This window comes from Macrotis lagotis, chromosome 1, assembly GCF_037893015.1.
Source record: "Macrotis lagotis isolate mMagLag1 chromosome 1, bilby.v1.9.chrom.fasta, whole genome shotgun sequence".
Lineage (NCBI taxonomy): Eukaryota > Metazoa > Chordata > Mammalia > Peramelemorphia > Peramelidae > Macrotis > Macrotis lagotis.
Genome location: NC_133658.1, coordinates 246,221,114 through 246,239,721, shown reverse-complemented (window position 1 = coordinate 246,239,721; position 18,608 = coordinate 246,221,114). Strand labels below are relative to the sequence as shown.

At 40.8% G+C, this 18,608-nt stretch overlaps 1 protein-coding gene and 1 long non-coding RNA gene across 26 annotated transcripts in view; one reads left to right on the top strand and one right to left on the bottom strand.

The window, feature by feature from the left end:
• The window catches only part of LOC141504796 (uncharacterized), a 44,687-nt gene extending 28,173 nt beyond the window's left edge, over nucleotides 1–16,514 (top strand). The window contains exons 4-7 of one of the 3 annotated variants that reach the window (XR_012473474.1): nucleotides 4,049–4,094; nucleotides 4,193–4,301; nucleotides 5,846–5,882; nucleotides 16,363–16,514. This is a non-coding gene — a long non-coding RNA (uncharacterized LOC141504796). Of the gene's footprint in view, nucleotides 1–4,048; nucleotides 4,095–4,192; nucleotides 4,302–5,845; nucleotides 5,883–6,277; nucleotides 6,482–16,362 lie in introns of those variants that run through there. The other 2 variants (XR_012473473.1, XR_012473475.1) reach the window with 2 other exon arrangements.
• CAMK2B (calcium/calmodulin dependent protein kinase II beta) overlaps nucleotides 1–18,608 on the bottom strand; it is a 285,827-nt gene that overhangs the window by 233,773 nt on the left and 33,446 nt on the right. The gene's annotated exons all lie outside the window — the stretch shown is intronic.

The window sequence follows — 18,608 nt, the reverse complement described above, 5'->3', positions numbered from 1 at the left end:
TTAAAAACAGTTAACCACCCCTTCCCCTCTTCCAAGGTCTTGCTCCATGAATAGATAACCCCATGAAGTTACATTTTTCAATCTCTACCTCTTCCTGGGCTTGCTTCCCCTCTATCTACAAATATATTTGGTCTATCTTATCCTAAAAACCTTTCCCTTACCTCTGCTACCCCTTTAAACAATCAACTGCTTTCTCTCCTCCCCTGCACTGCCAAATTAATCCCAAGACTACAAAGAAATTGCCATATCTGGAATATGTGATGAAAAATTGTTTTTCATGAGCAGGAAAATTTCAGGAAAACCTGCAGAGACTTATATGAACTAATGCTGAGTGAAGTGACTAGGAGAACAATGTACACATTAATGGTACCACTGTGTGATGATCAACTATGATGGACTTAGCTCTTCTCAGCAATACAGTGAACAAAAACAATTTTAAAAGACTTGTAATGGAAAATGCCATCCACATCAAGAGAAAGAACTCTGGAGTCTGAATGCAGACCAAAGCATACTATTTTCACTTTTTAAAATTAGTTTTATGGGGTTTTCCCCCATAGGCTTTTTTCGTCCTTTTATTCTGATTCTTCTCTCACAACATGCCTAATATGGAAATGTGTTAATCAATTTAAACATGTCATAAGGAGAGGGAGGCAAAGAAGGGAGGCAGAAAAATGTGGAATTCAAAATCTTACAAAAAAATCAATGCTGAAAACTATCTTTACATATAATTGGAAAAAATAAATTTAATTTAAAAAGAAAATGATTGCCATATCTACTTTCTCATCACCTACTCATTCCCCTAACCCTAAAGTCTCTCTCTTCTGTTCATACCTCCCTACTTAAAATGCTGAGGGCACTTGAGGAACTAGAAATGACCTTTTCTCATGAGCCATCTTCTACATCTGACAATGTTGACCAATTCCCTCCATTCCCTAATTCTTTGGAATTCTCCTCCTCCTCCCTCTCTGAACTCTGAACTCCTTGTCACCACTTCTTTTTTCCTTGCCACCCTCTACCCATAGGTATTCTTTAAAACCCTATTCTTCCCTCTCTGCTCTTGTACTACACTATAGTGCTGCTATAGAATAGTATATAGGCAGCCAGGGCCCAATATAATATTAGCGCACAGCTGCCTTACAAGCAGATGATCCTAGGTTGACACTGACATTGGGAAGGGGGAGCAGCTGCTGGAGCTGGCAGTGAGAGGCACAGGAAGTGGGGAGAGAGGAGAAGCTCAACCCCCACGAGAGCAATTGGAGCATTTATTAAACCCCTTATTTGCCAGGTACTATGCTAAGCACTGGGGGTGCAAAGAAAGGCAAAAACAAAACAAAACAACAAAACCCACAATTCTTGTTCTCAATGAACTCTCGGTCTAGTGGTCAAAGGAAAGTGTCCCTGTGTTTAAGGGATATAAGAGAGCTGGGAATGAACGAGGAATCATTGCAGCCATAGAGCAACTAGGCATAGCAAAGGTCAAAGATCTTCTACCGGACAATGAGCAATTAGTGAGATTTGCTAGGAGCAGGCCTAGGACTGTAGCAGTAATTAACAGGCTTGGAAATGCTAGAGGACAGCCAAAGGAGGGCATATGGTATGCATTTGTATCCAATTGAAATATAATGCATCATTATGCTGGGAACATGGTTAAAGCTCAAGGAGGGAGGGTGGACTTCTGCCTCTTTCCTCTCCCTGAGAGATACTAGGTAACATAATCAATAGCATAAATGCAACTTTTTACAATACATTGGGAGTTTCTAAACCAATGCTCAGCACAAAGTTGGTACTTAAATTTTTGTTGAATTGATAAAATTGAATCTCCTTGAAGAATCAGCAGCAGTAACTGTGTAGAAAGGCAAAGGGCTCCATAGTCAGCCATCTCAGACAAGGAATAACTAATTTCCTGGGACACGGTTACACTTGACCCAATGGCTACATACACACCACCAGTCCAAGACTGATGGAAGCTTTGGGTCTTTCAGGGGAGTTCTCCTGGGAGATCAATATGTAAAGAAGCTGGGATTGACTCTAGGCAGTTGGAGGACTCCTTTCACTACCTGCAAGATGTGATCACCTATAACTTCATGGAAATGCCTTAAACTCTAAGATTTAAGAGCGCTTCCTGAGGTTCCCAGAGATTGAATCACTTGCCCTTGATCACACAGACTTTCATTGTCTGAGGTAGTATTTGAACTCAGCTTCCATCCAAGTTACTTCTCTTGGGGAAATTGGGAAGGTAAGGAAATTAAGAGTTGCCAGACTGGAGTGGAGTCAGAGACAAACTCTTTTGAAACACTGAGAGCAGCGGCAATTCCTTTCCTTGCAGTTACATTCCCTACATCTAACAACATAGTGCCTGACACATAACAAATACTGAAGAATGCTTTTTAATTGAGTGATCCATCATCTGCCATATCTAGTCAAGATCTGCCCATTTACTTGAAAACAAGAAATTCTTAACCTTTTTTTTTAATTTGATGCAGACTTTTGGAAGTCTAGAAGCCTAAAGACTCCTTCTAAGAATTTTTTATTAATCCAGAATATAAGGATATGCCCAATTCACCTAGCAGTTAGTAAAAATAAAAGTATAATTGTTTTTTCTCATCTAAGTTCAAAGACCCCTTGAAATCTACTTATGGAAGAGAAGGGAAGGGGCACATGGATTCCAAGTTAAGACCCTTGGCTCTAAGTCTTCCTGTCAAGGCTCTTATCTACTTCTGTGACTTCAACTAAAATATCTATGCACAAGACTCCTAAGTATCTGGCTTTAATACCACCCAAGCTACAGAATAGCATTTATAATGACTACATCTCTAATGCTCCCAGAGAGAAGGAATTATCTTATTTATTATCTTATTCATATCACTAGTGCCTACTCTGGGGTCTGTCTTATAGAAAGCTGAATAAATACTTAAGGAAAGATGGATCAGCCAATTAGAACCTCTGTTCATACTCTGCAACTTTTCTCTCATTGATACCTCTATTACAGGGAATACCTCTATGTACCTCAAACTCAATATGCCAAAAGGCCCCCATTCTTTACTTCTTCAGATCCCTAATGTCCTTGAAAGTGCAGTTCAGGTATCACTTTCCACTCAAGGCCTTTCTTAATTCTCAAGTTGTTAATGCTCCCTCCTCTTCCTGAAATTCCTTTGTATTAATTTTGTGTAGCTTTTTAGTATAAACTTAATCCAAGTACATTTGCTGCCTTCCCCAACCCCCTGCCAAATGTCAGTTAAACTTCTAGAGAGCAAGGATGATTCTGATTTTGTCTTTGTATGTCCAACATTTAGTATAGTGCCTGTCAGATATAGGGTGAGGATTCAGAATGATGATTCCATCTGAATTAGGAACTCCAAGGTGAGGAAACAAGTCAACACCTTCTCTACAATCTCAAAGTATTTCAAGGGCTGCTTAGAGCACTGGGAGGTGACACATAGCCAGCATGTCACAAAGAGAGGATTTGTTGTAGGCTGCTGCTGCTGGTTTTAGATCAGCCCTCTATCCACTACAACATGCCACCTGGCATCTTTTTGTGCCAAATCAATGTTTGTCAAGTTGAACACATTCACAACTGAATTTAACAGAGTTCCCAAACAACTTGACTCTCATACTGAGATGGAGAGTAAGGTGGGTGATGAAGAGGAGTCCATGCTTGGGGAAGGCCAATCCCCTCTACTCTGAGTAACTAGATGGCACAGGGGATAGAACTCTTAGACTTGAAGTCAGGAAGACCCAAATTCATTCCTCCTTAGGCATTTATAAGCCTTGTGATCCTGGACAGGTCTATCTCTGATCCCTCATCTGCAAAATGAAGACAATAATAGCAACTACAAAACACAGTTGGTGTAAGGATCCCATGAAATAAATGTAAAATGCCCTGTAAACCTTAAAAGGCTATATAAATGCAAGTGATTATAGATACCATTATTATTATCTTTAGTTATATGAATGAAAGACTTAAAGGGGAGGGGGAAGGAGGAAGAAGCAGTGATGGCAGGTGTCCAGGTAGCTCAATGAGAAAAATGATCAATGCTATTACTTTTAGGTCCAGGAAAGGAGTTGGATTGCATCCTGGCTCTGACACTAACAAGGTGAGTGGAACCAGACAAGTTACTTCCTCTTTCTGGACCTGTTTCCTAACCTTCAAAATGAAGGGGCTGGACTCAACAGTCTCTTCCAACTCTGACAGATATAAGGTTCTTTTGAGCACCCCAAGAAGCTACAAACAGTTGATGCTTTGGTCACTGGGATGATCCTCCTCAATGGCCAACAGAATCTGGAGTTGACTGACTGCTCAGGTGGGTTGGATTAGAAGCTCTTTACTTTTTCCGACAACTGCCCCTCGAGGCCCATAGTCACTCCTCCTCTTGTCATTTTATCCTCATTAACTAGGAGAATGTGGGAGGCTGCCCTTGTCTTTCCAGCAGCTGCAGCTTCCACAAAAACATTTTGTCACACATGGCGCCCTGATGATGATTCATCCACCCCAGAGGTACCAGCCCCTTTGAGTTCAATCCATTCTCTGCCATGATTCTTCTAAACCTGAATGTTCCCAGAGTGAGTTCCATTGCTCTGCCTCTTGGAACATGATTAAAAAAAATTATATATATATATATATATATATATATATATATATATATATATATATATATACACACACACATAAGCTTAACAGGCAGAGCAATATAAAACAAGTCATAGAGGGTACCTTAAAAATCTTAAGGATTCCAGTAATTATCATAAATCATGAAGAGAGAAAAAAAAAGATGTCCAGCCATATCTGAAGCATCATGCTCAGTTCTACTTCTCGATCCTGCTCCAAATGCAATGGCAAAGTATCAGTCCTCTCCACAGCACTCCCACATTTTACTCTGCATTGGAGACAATGATAAAGGCATCAATAAGTTCAATAGTTTCTGTAATGTACAAAGCAGGACACCTTGGCCCCCAATTAGTCAATTTGGTCTCTTAGATATCAGGAGTTTGCCATTAATAGAGCCTCTCAGCAATGTTTTCCGGCAGAGGGACTAATAATTCTCCTTAGGCAGAGTGAATAGCCCCATAGAACAACTTCAGCATCTAAAAATGGATGTATGGTTAGGCCTACAGAGCACATCTACATCCAGTGATCTTCTCAGTCATTAAGTAAAGTGACATGTAGCAGAAAAATTAACTGACAACATATGGGTTGGAATCCAACCTCTAGTATTTAACTCACCTATGTCACTTCACCTTTCTCAGCCTCAATTTTCACATATGTGAAAGGTGAAGTGACATAGGTGAGTAAATACTGGAGGTTGGATTCCAACCTATGGTTACCCATTTTATAGTTATATCTAGTTTTATAGACTGTCCAAGGTCATGCAGCTAGTTAAGTGCCAGAGAACAGAATTCAAATTCAAGTCTCTTCTGACTCCAGGTCCAACATATTATCCACTACAATGGGATTTAAGTTCTCTATGCTCCTTTGAGATGCTTCCAGACTCTCAAGATGCTAAAAAGCTATTCTGTGCAGTAGATAAAGTGAGCACCGGCCCTGGAGTCAGGAGTACCTGGGTTCAAGTCTGGTCTCAGACACTTAATAATTACCTAGCTGTGTGGCCTTGGGCAAGCCACTTAAACCCATTTGCCTTGCAAAAACCTAAAAAAAAAAAAAGTACTAGATTTGGGTTCTAGACCCAGTTTTATAATTAACTGGTTACATGACCAAGGGGAAATCTCTGAAACTCAGTTTTACTTGTATAAAGGAATTTGGACTAAATTTCTAAGCTTCCACCCAGCTCAAAATCTATGATCCTCCAGTCTTATGATCTTCCCATGATTCTTATTTTTATATTTCCAGAGATCCAGTAGCAGACCAACACTTACATATAGCCCTGGTAAGTGTCTTCTTCTCACCCTCCAATAACATCCCTGATGAACCAGATTTTAAGCCCACTTGGAGCCCTGGCCTGAGTGACATCCTGGTCAGCACTGTTTCTTTCTGGCAAAAGCAACATCTGTTCTGTGGTATAAATAAGTTTTTCTTTAAAAGGTACCAAAACTATCCTCCAAATTTAATTGACTCCTAGGATCTTAGCTTCCTGGGAGCCTTAGGACAAAAGTCTTCATGGGTTTCTCCCTCAGTCTTGACCAATGGCCTATACAGAGGTGGGGGAGCTCTGCTCAACTGAATCAATGTTGTATCCTTGTTAAGTAGTCTTCCTGTGTGATGGCAAAGTAAATCTCCTTTTGTTAATTGTTAGATGGGTTATGAAGTGTCATTTAATTCTAGTTCTGAGCCTGGGGAACCATGCTGTCCAGAATCATGCCCAGTCAACAATAGACTCAACTTTGCAGAAATAGTGAACAATCCAACCTGACCCCTATTTCAGATGGGCAAAATGTCAACATTCTCAATGACTCTAAGGTTGCTCAGAAAGGTGGAGGGCCTCAAGTCCACACCATATGAGGCTCAGTTGGAAAAACTGGTGTGTTTAGCCTGTAGAACTGAAGATTCCTACAATAAAGCTTCCCTTCTCATCTCTGCCTCTTAGAATTTCATGTTTTCTTCAATACTACCTTCTATGAGACTTCTCTAGAGTCATTCCTCTCCCAACTGCTAGTACCTCCCTCAAAGTACCTCCCTCTCAAAGGTTTTCTTTTTTTTAAGTTTTTGCAAGGCAAATGGGATTAAGTGGTTTGCCCAAGGCCACACAACTAGATAATTATTAAGTGTCTGAGACCGGATTTGAACCCAGTTACTCCTGACTCCAGGACTGGTGCTTTATCCACTGCGCCACCTAGCCACCCCCAAAGGTTATTTTCCATCTACTCTGCATGTATCTTGTATAGATTTGTGAATGTCCATGTTGGAGAATGTAACCTCCTTGAGGAAATGGACTGTTTTTGCCTTTTTTTTTTGGTCTTCCCAGTGCTTAGACACATAGCAGCCATTAAATAAAATACATGTTGACTGATGGATGGGAAATTGAGGATGGCTTCTAAGATTTGGGTTGGATTATATGACCTCAGGTTCTTTCCAACTCTGAAATTCTATAAAAGGAGACAGGAAAGAAAAAGAGTAAGACAGAGAAGTAAGGAAAAAGACATCAGTTTTTTTCAAGTTCTTAGATTTTTAAGGAGAATCTTTGGGAGTAAAAATTCTATGTATCAGGAAAAATGAAGTTCTGTTCTCCAGGATTAAATGGGGCAGGGGGGAAGTCTCCTGAGTAGAGAGGGTTGGACAGGAGAAAACTGGGCTTTGGTAAGAACTGATTACAACAGACAAAGGGTGCTCTTTCCAACTGGAGAAGTGCCAACAAAGCACTAGTGGGCAGGCAATGCAGACAACAGGTGCAGGCAGCAGACTCTGGGCATTTGGGGTTGTCGAGAAAAAGGAACACAAGGGTTAGAAATATGAAAAGAGTTGAGAGCCTACGAAAAGAATCAATAATATAAGTACAGTCTTCAAACTATGTATATATATATATATATATATATATATATGTGTGTGTGTGTGTGTGTGTGTGTGTATATACACACACACATACACACACACACACTATATACACTATCATGAGATCCTCACAACACTGATAGAAAAAAAGTGTAATAAGTACTACTTTATCAATATACCACTGAAGAAACTAAGATCCTGAGAAATAGAGGGATTTGTCTAAGGTCAAGTATAAGAGAAAAAGCCAGGTCTCAGTTTCATGCTGACTTCCATTCAATAATTGATCCCCTTTGATGACTTGAGATAGAGTAAGATATTAGAGGAGGGAAAGAAAGGGTCAGAAGATGATCATAAAAGGTTAGAGCCAAAATGCTACCACTGCTTCAGATAAGAGGCTGGAGGTTGTTCAGGGCTGAGATTTAGGAAATAGTATCCTCCCCCCCTTTCCCACCACCCATGCAGCCTACAGCTCAACCCTGAGGGTGTGGTGACTAAATTGCTCTGGGGGAAGAGAAAGAAAAGGAGATCTGAATCATCCTTCCTGAGGCGTCAGCCCATTTCAGGGAAAGGGGAAAGATGCCTGGTCCCACTGTGAGGAATGAGAGGCAAAAAAGCGCCCTGCTGGAAAAGCAAAGCCCCCTTGCCTTTGGAAACAGCAACTCCTTTGCCTGACACGGTGCTCGGCTCCGAAACTCCTGACACAGCTGTCCCCACCAACTACCACCCTGTCTCCAGCCTCTCTGTAATCTGCTACACTCTACCATTCATCCTGCACCCTCTTGTCCACCCATGCAATCTGCTGCAGCTCCCCACCCCTTTGCTGGTACATAAAAGCCTAGTGGGTCTCTACAAACTGCTTCCCCTCTCCTCCCACGCCTGCCTGCAGGAGGGCAGCCAGAGGGTGTGAACCTGATTTCTCTGCCCCCTACCCCCACTCCCCACCAATGTCAGCAAGGCTGGGCTCTCCATAGCCCCTATGAAGGGAAAAACAATTCACTATACTTCCAGGATCACTCTGGTATGCCCCCTTGTCTTTGCCCATCCTTGCCTCTCCAGGAACTGCCCAGACCACCTCTCAGCTCTGGCTCCCTCCTCTTTTCCTGGCATTGTTGACAAGCCAAGTAGCTGAAAAGGCCAAGTTTGGGGGTGTTTCTGTCACTGGGAATTTTTTCTGCCAGGGGAAAATACTAAAAACTATACCCACCCAAAATAAATCAAGGGAGGACAGAAGCAACATATTTACTCTAGTCTATCATCTGATAATTACTTATTTTAATTATTCTTTCTAACCGATTGCTAAATAATCTTCATTAATCCTATACTTTTAAAGGACTCTCAAAATACTTTAGATTTGGTGCACTGGGGAAGGAAAAAGTTCTATTTACCCTATCCTAATTATGGTCCTGGATATTTTCCTTCTTCTTTGGCTATTTTACTTGGTTTGGGTCTGGGCCCAAAATCCATCTAAGAGTCCTGCACTTCTAATAGTAAAGATGGAGGTGGGGAATGCTTCTGAACTGGCAGTGAAGAGACAGTTTCAGAAGGCCTTCTGCTATGTATCCAGTCTAATTAGAATGTTCTCTGACCCATAATGAGGGAGTTAAGTTGAAGACTCCTTAAGCAATATCTTCACCCACATCTTTGAAATTCTTATTCTGCCTACATCCCTGTGGGTCATTTGGCACTACAGACTTTCTACAACCCATTGCTGCTGCCTTCCTCAGATGAGAAACTCAAATGTTGGGGTTGCTTCCAGTTCCAGAACTGCACAGCTCTTAATTAAATTCAGAAATATCACAAGACCTGGAGATACAGTAGCAAAAAAATGCAATATGTTAGAACAGTAATTTTCAGTCTTAATAGACCCAGGTTCAGCAATGAGGTACAATGGAAAGGGGGTGGTTAGGTGGCACAGTGGAGAGAACACTGGCTTTGGAGTCAGGAGGAGGGGAATTCGAATCAATGGCTCAGACACTTGACACTTACTAGTTGTGTGACCTTGGACAAGTCACTTAACTCTGACGGTCTCACACCCAGTGGCCATCTGATTCATAACTGACCCCTGGACCCAGATGGCTCAGGAGGAAAATGTAAAGCTGATGACTTAGCATAGCACCCACACACATACACACACACACACACACACACACACACACTCATCCAATTCATGTGATTGCCATAGCATCACTTCCCTGATGTTATGGCCTTCTTCAAGAATGAAGGACATTCAGTTGGGGAAATAGCTTAGCAAACTGTGGTATATGTATGTCATGGAACACTATTGTTCTATTAGAAACCAGGAGGGATGGGAATTCAGGGAAGCCTGGAGGGATCTGCATGAACTGATGCTGAGTGAGATGAGCAGAACCAGAGCAGAACCACCCAGTGTGCACCCTAATGGCAACAAGGGGGCAATTGATCAAGCTTGATGGACTCGCTCATTCCTTCAGTGCAACAATCAGGGACAATTTGGGGCTGTCTGCAATGGAGAATAGCATCTGTATACAGAGAAAGAATTGTGGAGTTTGAACAAAGACCAAGGATTATTACCTTTAATTTAGAAAAAAACTGATATTTTATTGTCTGATCTTGCTATCCCTTATACTTTATGTTTCTTCCTTAAGGATATGATTTCTCTCTTGTCACCTTCAATTTGGATCAATGTATACCATGGAAACAATGTAAAGACTGGCAAATTGCCTTCTGTTGGGGGGGGAGTAAAATTGGGGGAAAATTGTAAAACTCAAAATAAATAAAAACTTTATAATTCAAAAAAGAATGAAGGACAAACATCATCATCATCATCATCAACACAATGGGAAGAGATCTAGATTTGGTACCATTAAAATCTGGGTTAAATTCCCAGTTCATGCATGACTTTGGAAGCAACGTGATATCTACTGTTGCAAAATATAGGTTCTAATGCAAAATCCTATGAACCTACAAATCCTAGTCCTAGTTCTCTGACCATGGGAAATTTCCTAGGACAAATTCAAATGTTCCCAGATTTATCTGGGTCAGGGTAAATCACTCAGTATATAGAGATAACGTTACTGATAATTCTTCAAAACTGAATCTTCTCTGTTCTTAACTGGCACACAGGTTAAAAATACTTCTGCTGTCAACCTCATAGGTTAATAATAATAATAACTAACATTTATATAGTGCTTACTCTGTTACTATGTTACTTAATACTCTTAAGTGGATTACAATTATTATCTCATTTGATCCTCATAAATAACACTGAGAGGAAGATGCTATTATTAATCCCCATTTTACAGATTAGCAAAATGAAGTCAATAGGTTAAGTAACTGGGTCACACAGCTAGTAAGGCTGTCTGAGGCTGGATGTGAACTCAGGAATTAATAACTCCAGACTCATTGCTCTATCCTGCCACTCCATCCTAGAAAAAAAATGGATTTGCCAAAATCCCAGATTGAGTATATGTTCTCAGATGTCCAAAGGCTGAGTCTATATAAGCTATAGTGTCACCTCCATAGGTTCTTAACAACAACAATCCAACAGACCATGATCTAGGTAGCATCAGCATCTATATTATCACAGGTTTTTTTCCTGTTCATGCTGGCCAGTTGACCAGTCTCACCATAGTAAATGAGGCCAAAAGAGGGATGAATTCCACACAATCCCTTAAAAGCCTAAAATAGAACTATAGATTATTTTAAAGTCAATTTTGCTACTTTCAAATACATCTAAGAAATGAAACTCAATGTTAGTTTCTAAGATGTCCTGGGGGGAAGGCTGCTTTAATAAACTGACAAGACTAATTTATTGATCTGCTAACATGACCAAAAACTATTTGTTGTCTAAGTGAGCTCAATTATCTCCCACAGAACTTTCTACACCTTTGTCATTATTAGCATTAATATTTATTTTACATTGCTGCAAAGTTTCTAACATGATTTATATAAATTATCTCATTGCAGCCTCACAACAACCTTGTGAAGGCACTTTTGCATAGGGGAAAAAACACTGATCTTGGAGCTTTAGAACCTGAGCTGGAATCCTGACTTAGTGTTTGTGTGACCTTGAGCAAGTAACTTAGGTTCTTGAGGCCTCAATGAGAAGATTAAATTAAATGCTCTACAGAGCTATGATCTTATGTTTCTATTAAGTTATTATCTTCATCTCATATCACCAAGGCTCAGAGAGATGACATGATTTTCCTACTATCACACCAATAGGAAGGAAATGCCAGAGGTCAGATCTGAACCCAAGTTTTCCTGACTCTGAGAAAATTTCTTCATTAATGGTCCAACAATTGGTCCAATACAGATTTTAAAATATATTGATATGATTTTCCTGAATTTTATACTGATTTGTTGCTTATTTTCAATCAGTAGAGACCTGCCCTTTCACACTGACCCAAGGAAGAATCAATAACTGGGAGGGGGCGTGGGAACATTTCTTAGTTTTTGGCAACATTTTCTCTTAGCAAACAAGGGCCCAAACAGAGGTTGAAGGAATTTGAATGCTAGGGAAATTGAAAATGTCACTCACCAAGGAGAATTTCTAAGGAATTCAACAAGTCAGTGTGGAAAGATCAAAATGCCTTGCCCTTCCAGCTAGTGCTCTGACCTCAAGAAAGAGGCTATTCACTGCCTAGAAGTCTCATCACAAGATCCCCTTGCCATGAATGGGAGGAAAAAGTCTCAGAAACAGGACTGGTACAGTGAGGGGGAAGAGGGGAGGGAGATTGAGAAGAAGAAGGAACAGAAGAGCAGCCCCTGCCATTGGTCAGCTGACTGTAAACCATAGCTCATTTCTATATTTCTTTTTTTTTTTTTTTTTGGTCTTTGCAAGGCAAGAGGGTTAAGTGACTTGCCCAAGGTCACATAGCCAGGTTTTTTTTTTTACATGTCTGAGGTTGGATTTGAACTCAGGTACTCCTGACTCCAAATCTGGTGCTGTATCCACTGTGCCACCTAGCTGCCAACCATAGCTCATTTCTAAAGCTTCTGTGCTCCCTATAGGCTGAGCTCCAGGCAGATGGCAGGAAAGCCAAGTTTAAAGAAGTCCCCATGGCCAGATTTTCCCCCCACCCCCATCCTTCAAACCCCATGCTCATCAAGAAGCAGAGTTGGGATGTTCAGGATAACCCAGGGGTATCTCTGCCCCTTCCTTATCTATGTGACCAAAGGCAAGTTGTTCCTCTGAGCCTCTGTTTCCTCCTCTATTAAATGATCAGATAGACCTAAATGATCTCTAAACTTCCCTCTAGCCGCTCTTTCCGTCTCATATTCACTGATTTCAGAGAATTTCTTCTCTGCGCATGTGAGAAAGAAAGAGTGGGAACATCCTTGAGCATACCAGGAGCAGTGAACAGTAATGAAAGTACAATGTATCCTTTTGTTTTAAAAGGAACAATCAGGAGTGAAAGATTTCGGGGGGGGGGGGGGATACTGAATCACAGGCTAAACCAGCCCCTCATGAGCCCCATTAGGTCTGGTGACACCCTGTGTTCAGGCCAGCTCAGCAAGCATTGACTTCTCCAGCCCCCGAGCTAGCTGTGTGCTGGAGGTGGAAGAGGGAAGGCAGACAAGGGGTGCCCAGTGATGCCGCCCACACTCACTTTCCACACACACAGAAAAGCTTCTATGTGTCTCTACAAAGCTCCATAGGGGAACACAACTATTTGCAAAGGTGAAGAAGAGTACATGGGTGAAATGGGGTTGCACTGCTACCAAACAATGGTCATTTCATGCATTTGGCAGGGGGAGAGAGAGGAGCCTGTACCTCAGTATATACAAAGTGCATCCAGAACTAAAGATGGATAGCTCCTCAGTAGCCTGAGGGCACTGGGGATAAAAAATGGGAACCTTGGATGAATTTATGTAAAGTGAGAAGAATCAGGAGGATAATATACACGATGACCACAACAATCTATGGAGAAACATTTTTTGAATTTTGTAGACCCAGAAAGTCAAAAGGTTCCCCTGTCCTCACAAAATAATAACAACCACAGAACAATAAATTTTAGATTTAGAAGGGTCATTAATTCAGGGGTTCTTAAACTGAAGTTTAAGTTAAAGCTTTAGAAAAATTCAATATATTTGATTTCCTTTGTAATTCTAGGTAGTTAATTTGATGCACTTAAAGAGAGGATTCTGAGAAGGGTTCCATAGGTTTCACCAGACTGTCACCCAAGGGGCCCACAAGCCAAAAAAAAAAAAAAAGATAAGAACATCTAATCTGTTCCTACTGTTTCATTCTACGGAGGAAGAGAACAAGGTCCAAAAAGAGATGCTAGCTCAAATGGCACCTTCCCCAAGATTTTTCTGGTTTCTCACTTGCTCTTCTTCTAATATAGCCTGTCCCCTGACCCTTGATCCATAATGACCTCTATCCAGCCCCCAACAGTATCTTTTTATTCAGTTTTGTGTTCAATTCTTGGGTACTAAAGTCATCTGAATTTGTGTCACCTTAGGGACCTATGAGTTCCCTAAGACAGAGCACCCTTCTTACCTTTCTATCATCCCAAAACTCTATACTCTATACAAGTCTATACAAAGAAAATACTTAATAAATTGAAATTCAGTAAACATCTACAGTTGCTCATGAACAATCTCCCTCCCTAGGTCAATCACTGAGTTTCATCTGATTTTTACTTAATAATATTCTTTTTATCTTTATAAAAATAATGAGAGTGGTAAGGTGATGGGCAGGGTAAGTATCAAAACATTGAGAGCTAGTAGAGAACTTAGAAGTAATTGTAGTAGTAGTAGTAGTAGTAGTAGTAGTAGTAGTAGTAGTAGTAGTAGTAATTATTATTTACTTGATATGTTAAGGTTTGCAAATTTTCATAATAATCCTGGAAGGTAGATATTTTACAGGTAATGAACTGAGATAAACAGAGGTTGTGTCTTGCCCAGGGTCACACAAATGTCTCTGCAGTGCATTGATTTCATTTTATAGAAAGAAAAAGTTATGTCCCCAAGTTATGTAACAAGTAAGAGACCTAGACTTTGTATCTAGGACTCCTAACTGTAACTATGATATTACATACTTTCGAAATAATGTAGTAAAAATTGCCAAAGGGGCTAGAAGTTTCCAGCTTGAATAGATGGCAAGTAAAAATTGCCTCAGGAAGCGAGGTGGACAGTTATGTAGAACAAAAGATGGAGTGCCAGATCCGGGACAGAAAGACTCTTCTTCCTGAATTCAAATATAGCCTCAGATACTTACTAGCTGTATGACCCTGGGTAAGTCACTTAACTTTGTTTTCCTTAGTTTCCTTATCTGTAGAATGAGCTAGAGAAGGAAATGGCAAACCTCCCTAACATCTTTACCAATGGAGTCACAAAGGTTGAATACAATTGAACAAGAAAAATTTTCATAGCCTAGACTATAGTAGCAAAGACAGCTCCCTCCTCCAGGTAGCAGGAGTGTAGGGAGACAGGAGTTCTTAAGAGCAGGCTAGCCCCAGGATCAGATTAGGTTCCAGAGTACTAAGGCTATGAAAATGCCACAGTAGAAACTGAACTCAGAGGTTGTAAAGCCTTCAGAAGAAGGCTTCAAAGGACAGGGTAGAGAAGATTATGCCACGGACTGACCTGGTGGGGGGGGGGGGGGCAGTGAACTCTGGGTCCCAGGCTCAAGTCTACCACTGCCTATCCAAGTGACCTTTAGTAAACAGCACCAATTCTCTGTGCCTTATTCAACTATAAAATTAAGGAGTTAGAATATATGATCTCTAACATTTCTTCCAGCTCCAAATCCTGACTCTGAAATCATAGAAGAGAATGGGAATATATCAGAATAAATAGTCGGTCCCTCATCTATTCTGGGAAGAGCCTGAGCTTGTGTCCTAGTCCCTTCCAGAGAAGCCTGTGTTTGGCTGTGGTATAAAGCAGCAAACCCTAAATGTTCCTCCCTTGGTCTCCCTTGGTCTTCCCTCCCTGTGGTGTTAGTTTAAAGAGGAAAAACAGTGTCTGCTTTCTCTCTCTTCCACCCCTCTCCAGACCATGTGACATCGTGTAGCTTTGAGACTTCTCAGGAGGGGTAGGAGAGGGTTATCCTTTCTCACTCTGGCAAGATGGTAGTTGTGAGCACATGAGCAAGCACATGTCCTGCCTGTCTAGGCAAGCCAGAGTCTGCCTCTAGGTTCTTGACAGTCTCTCCTGTTTTATGTTCCTTTCTTAGATACAGATGATCTAATAGTGATCTTGGATCATCAATGAGTGAATGCAAGCTTAGAGAAAGCCTCATGAGTTCAAAAATTAGGAAGTTCTTGTACCCTTCAATAAGAGCTAACTGGAAGCAGGAGTATTCTTTAACTAGAGACTTTTTGGAGAAGATGATCACAGAAAATAAAGCAAGCCTCAAGTCCTGACCTGGTATGTCAGAAGACATGGATTTTGTGGGAGTTGTTAAACAATGCAGGAACAAAGAGAGCATGGAATAACAATTTAGCAATCTTAGAAAATGTCCCTTAGTTTGATAGTAGTTATAAATGTGCTTAGGTCTTTTTCAATGCACTACTATGTTTTAATATATTTTGTATGCAAAGAAAATAAATAACTGTCCTATATCTGATCTATGTCATTCATTGAGTACTTTCTTTTGGGAAGACACTAGAAATAAGCCAGTACAGTGATTCTCCCTGGAGTGAGAGCATAAAGAGCCAGGAAGTTTGAGAAAAAGAGGTCTTGCCTCTATCTTTAGGTACACAGGTGGTATAGTTCAGAGCCCAGTGTTAAGTCCAAATCCAACCACAGACACTTCCTGGACTAGTCATTTAATCTTTGTCTGCCTCAATTTCCTCAACTGTAAACAAGGAATAGCACCTACATCTAAAGGTTGTTATGAGAATAAAATAAGATATTTGTAAAATACTTAGCACCATGCCTTGAACACAGTGGGAAGTTAATAAATGCTTGTTTCCTGTCTTTCTTCTTCACAGGTCAGGTTCTCCCAGGACTAAACCCAAACCAAGTCCATGGATCCAGAGTTGGAGGAACCTTAAGAACTAAAGGACAAATGCCTCAAGACCTCCAAACATTTCCCTGGTATTAAAGTGAATAAAATCCTCCTACACTAACTACTCTTAATTTATATGTGTGTTATGGATCTTTGTCAATCTGATGAAATCTATGGTCCCATTCTCAGAATATTTTTAAATGACTAGAGGAAATGCTAAATTTCTAAGAGATGTTAAGTAAAAAGATGTAATATTTTCCCCTCTATCTTGAAATCTATCCACTGTATATATTTTCCCCTCCCTGAAATCTATCCACTGGATCCATGGGGTTTCTCAAATGCTGAGTTAAGGATCCCTGTTCCACACAAAGCTAGTCATGTCGCTCATTATCTCAAATCAATGATCTTATGAAATGAGTTTAAACTCAGCCTACTTAAAGCTACCCAGAACTTCAGATAGCTTCTTTATTCAGTCTTTCACTTTCCCAGGGTGGCTAGGTGGTGCAGTAAATGCAGCATTGACCTTGGAGTCAGGAGGACAGGAGTTTGAATCTGGCCTCAGACACTTGACTGTTACTAGCTGTGTGATCTTGGGCAAGTCCCTTAACTCTGCTTGCCTTGAATCCAAGGCCATCTCCAGTCATCTGGCCACTGTACCCAGATGACTCTGGAAAACAAAGTGAGCACAAAACCCCCTCACTCAAATTCAATTCACATTTTTCTCATGATATCACCTCCCTGATGTCTTGATCTTCAGAAATGAAGGACAAAACATTATCTTTACATTCTCTTAACTTCCAGACAAATTGGACAACTTTCTACAGCTGTGAATAGAATATAGCTTTCCCACTTCCATGCCTTTGCTTATGCTGGTCCCTATAGCTAAAATGCCTTCCATTCCTCCATTCCCATTCCCTCCTTCCTTTAAAGCTCAATTTAAATGCCACCTGATTTGCTCTCCAATCCATAACACCATAGAGCAAATTCAGTAATATTTTATTGTTTTATTCAATCAATTCAACAAACATTTTTCAAGCACCTACAACATGCATCTGCTGTACAAAGATAAAAACAGTGTTATCCCTTAAAAGGACTTATTAGGGTTTGTGTGTCTTATCTCCCAACAAGAATGTAAGTTCTATGAAGGTTGGCCCATGATTCATCTAAGTTTCATTTTCCCTTGGGTCTTTCACAGGACTTTCCACACAGTAGTCAATTGATAAATATTTGTGAAATTGATTATCAGACCCTGGGGTCATCCAGGCCAAATGTGAACGTGATTATCAAGGCAAGAGAATGGACACAGATACACAGATACACACACACACACACACACACACACACACCCTCTAAACTGCAGGGTCAAAAGAAACTTAGAAACTTTTCATTGGATTATATATTTTTAAGCTGAAAGGGACCTTTGATTCCAAACCCCTTCCTACTTTTCATAGATGAGGAAACTGTGCTCAAAGAGGTCTAACACTTTGCCCAAGGTCACAGAGATAGGAAGGGGAAAAGTCAGGGTTCAAACTCAGTCCCTCTATTTCAGCTCTTGCTAGTTTTCATAGTACTATGGTGGTCAAGCAAAGGAGTTACTGAAGAAGAAAGGGAGAGTTATTTGGAGACCAGGATCAGGGGAAGGAAAGAACTACACTGGAAACCCACCCCACTCTCAGCTTTTGCTCATGCTATTCCTCCACACCTGGAATGCCCTACCCCTTTTCTCAGAATTGAAGGGCCCCCTGCCACAGTATAAAATGATTACTTACAGCTGGCAGCAAACTAGTCAAACTACCTCTCTGTCCAAATGGGGAAATAGCCCTCTCATCACATACAATGGTGTGGACAGGAAGAAGAAAATGAAAGCTATTTTGTGGGCACAGGCAGCAGCAGCCACTACAAAGCCAGACTTCAAAGGTGCCTCTTCAAAGCCAAAGAGCCTCGATTTCCATCCCTAGCAGGGACCACCTCCTCAGTAACACTGAGGAGAAAAAAGGACCTATCAGGAGCTGAAACCTGAGCCCCAGTGACTCTGACATAGCTGGAGAAAAGAATGCCTATGTGGCAGAATTCATACTTACACAGGAAAGGCAAAAAAGGGAAGCCCAAGGGATAGGACCTAATTAAAAAGCTAATGAGCCGCTCACTTAGAGCAGCAGCAGGATGCAGGGAAAAGAGCCCTCCCTGGCTGTGGAAGCAAAGGACCTCAGTTTAAAAATGAGCTATATC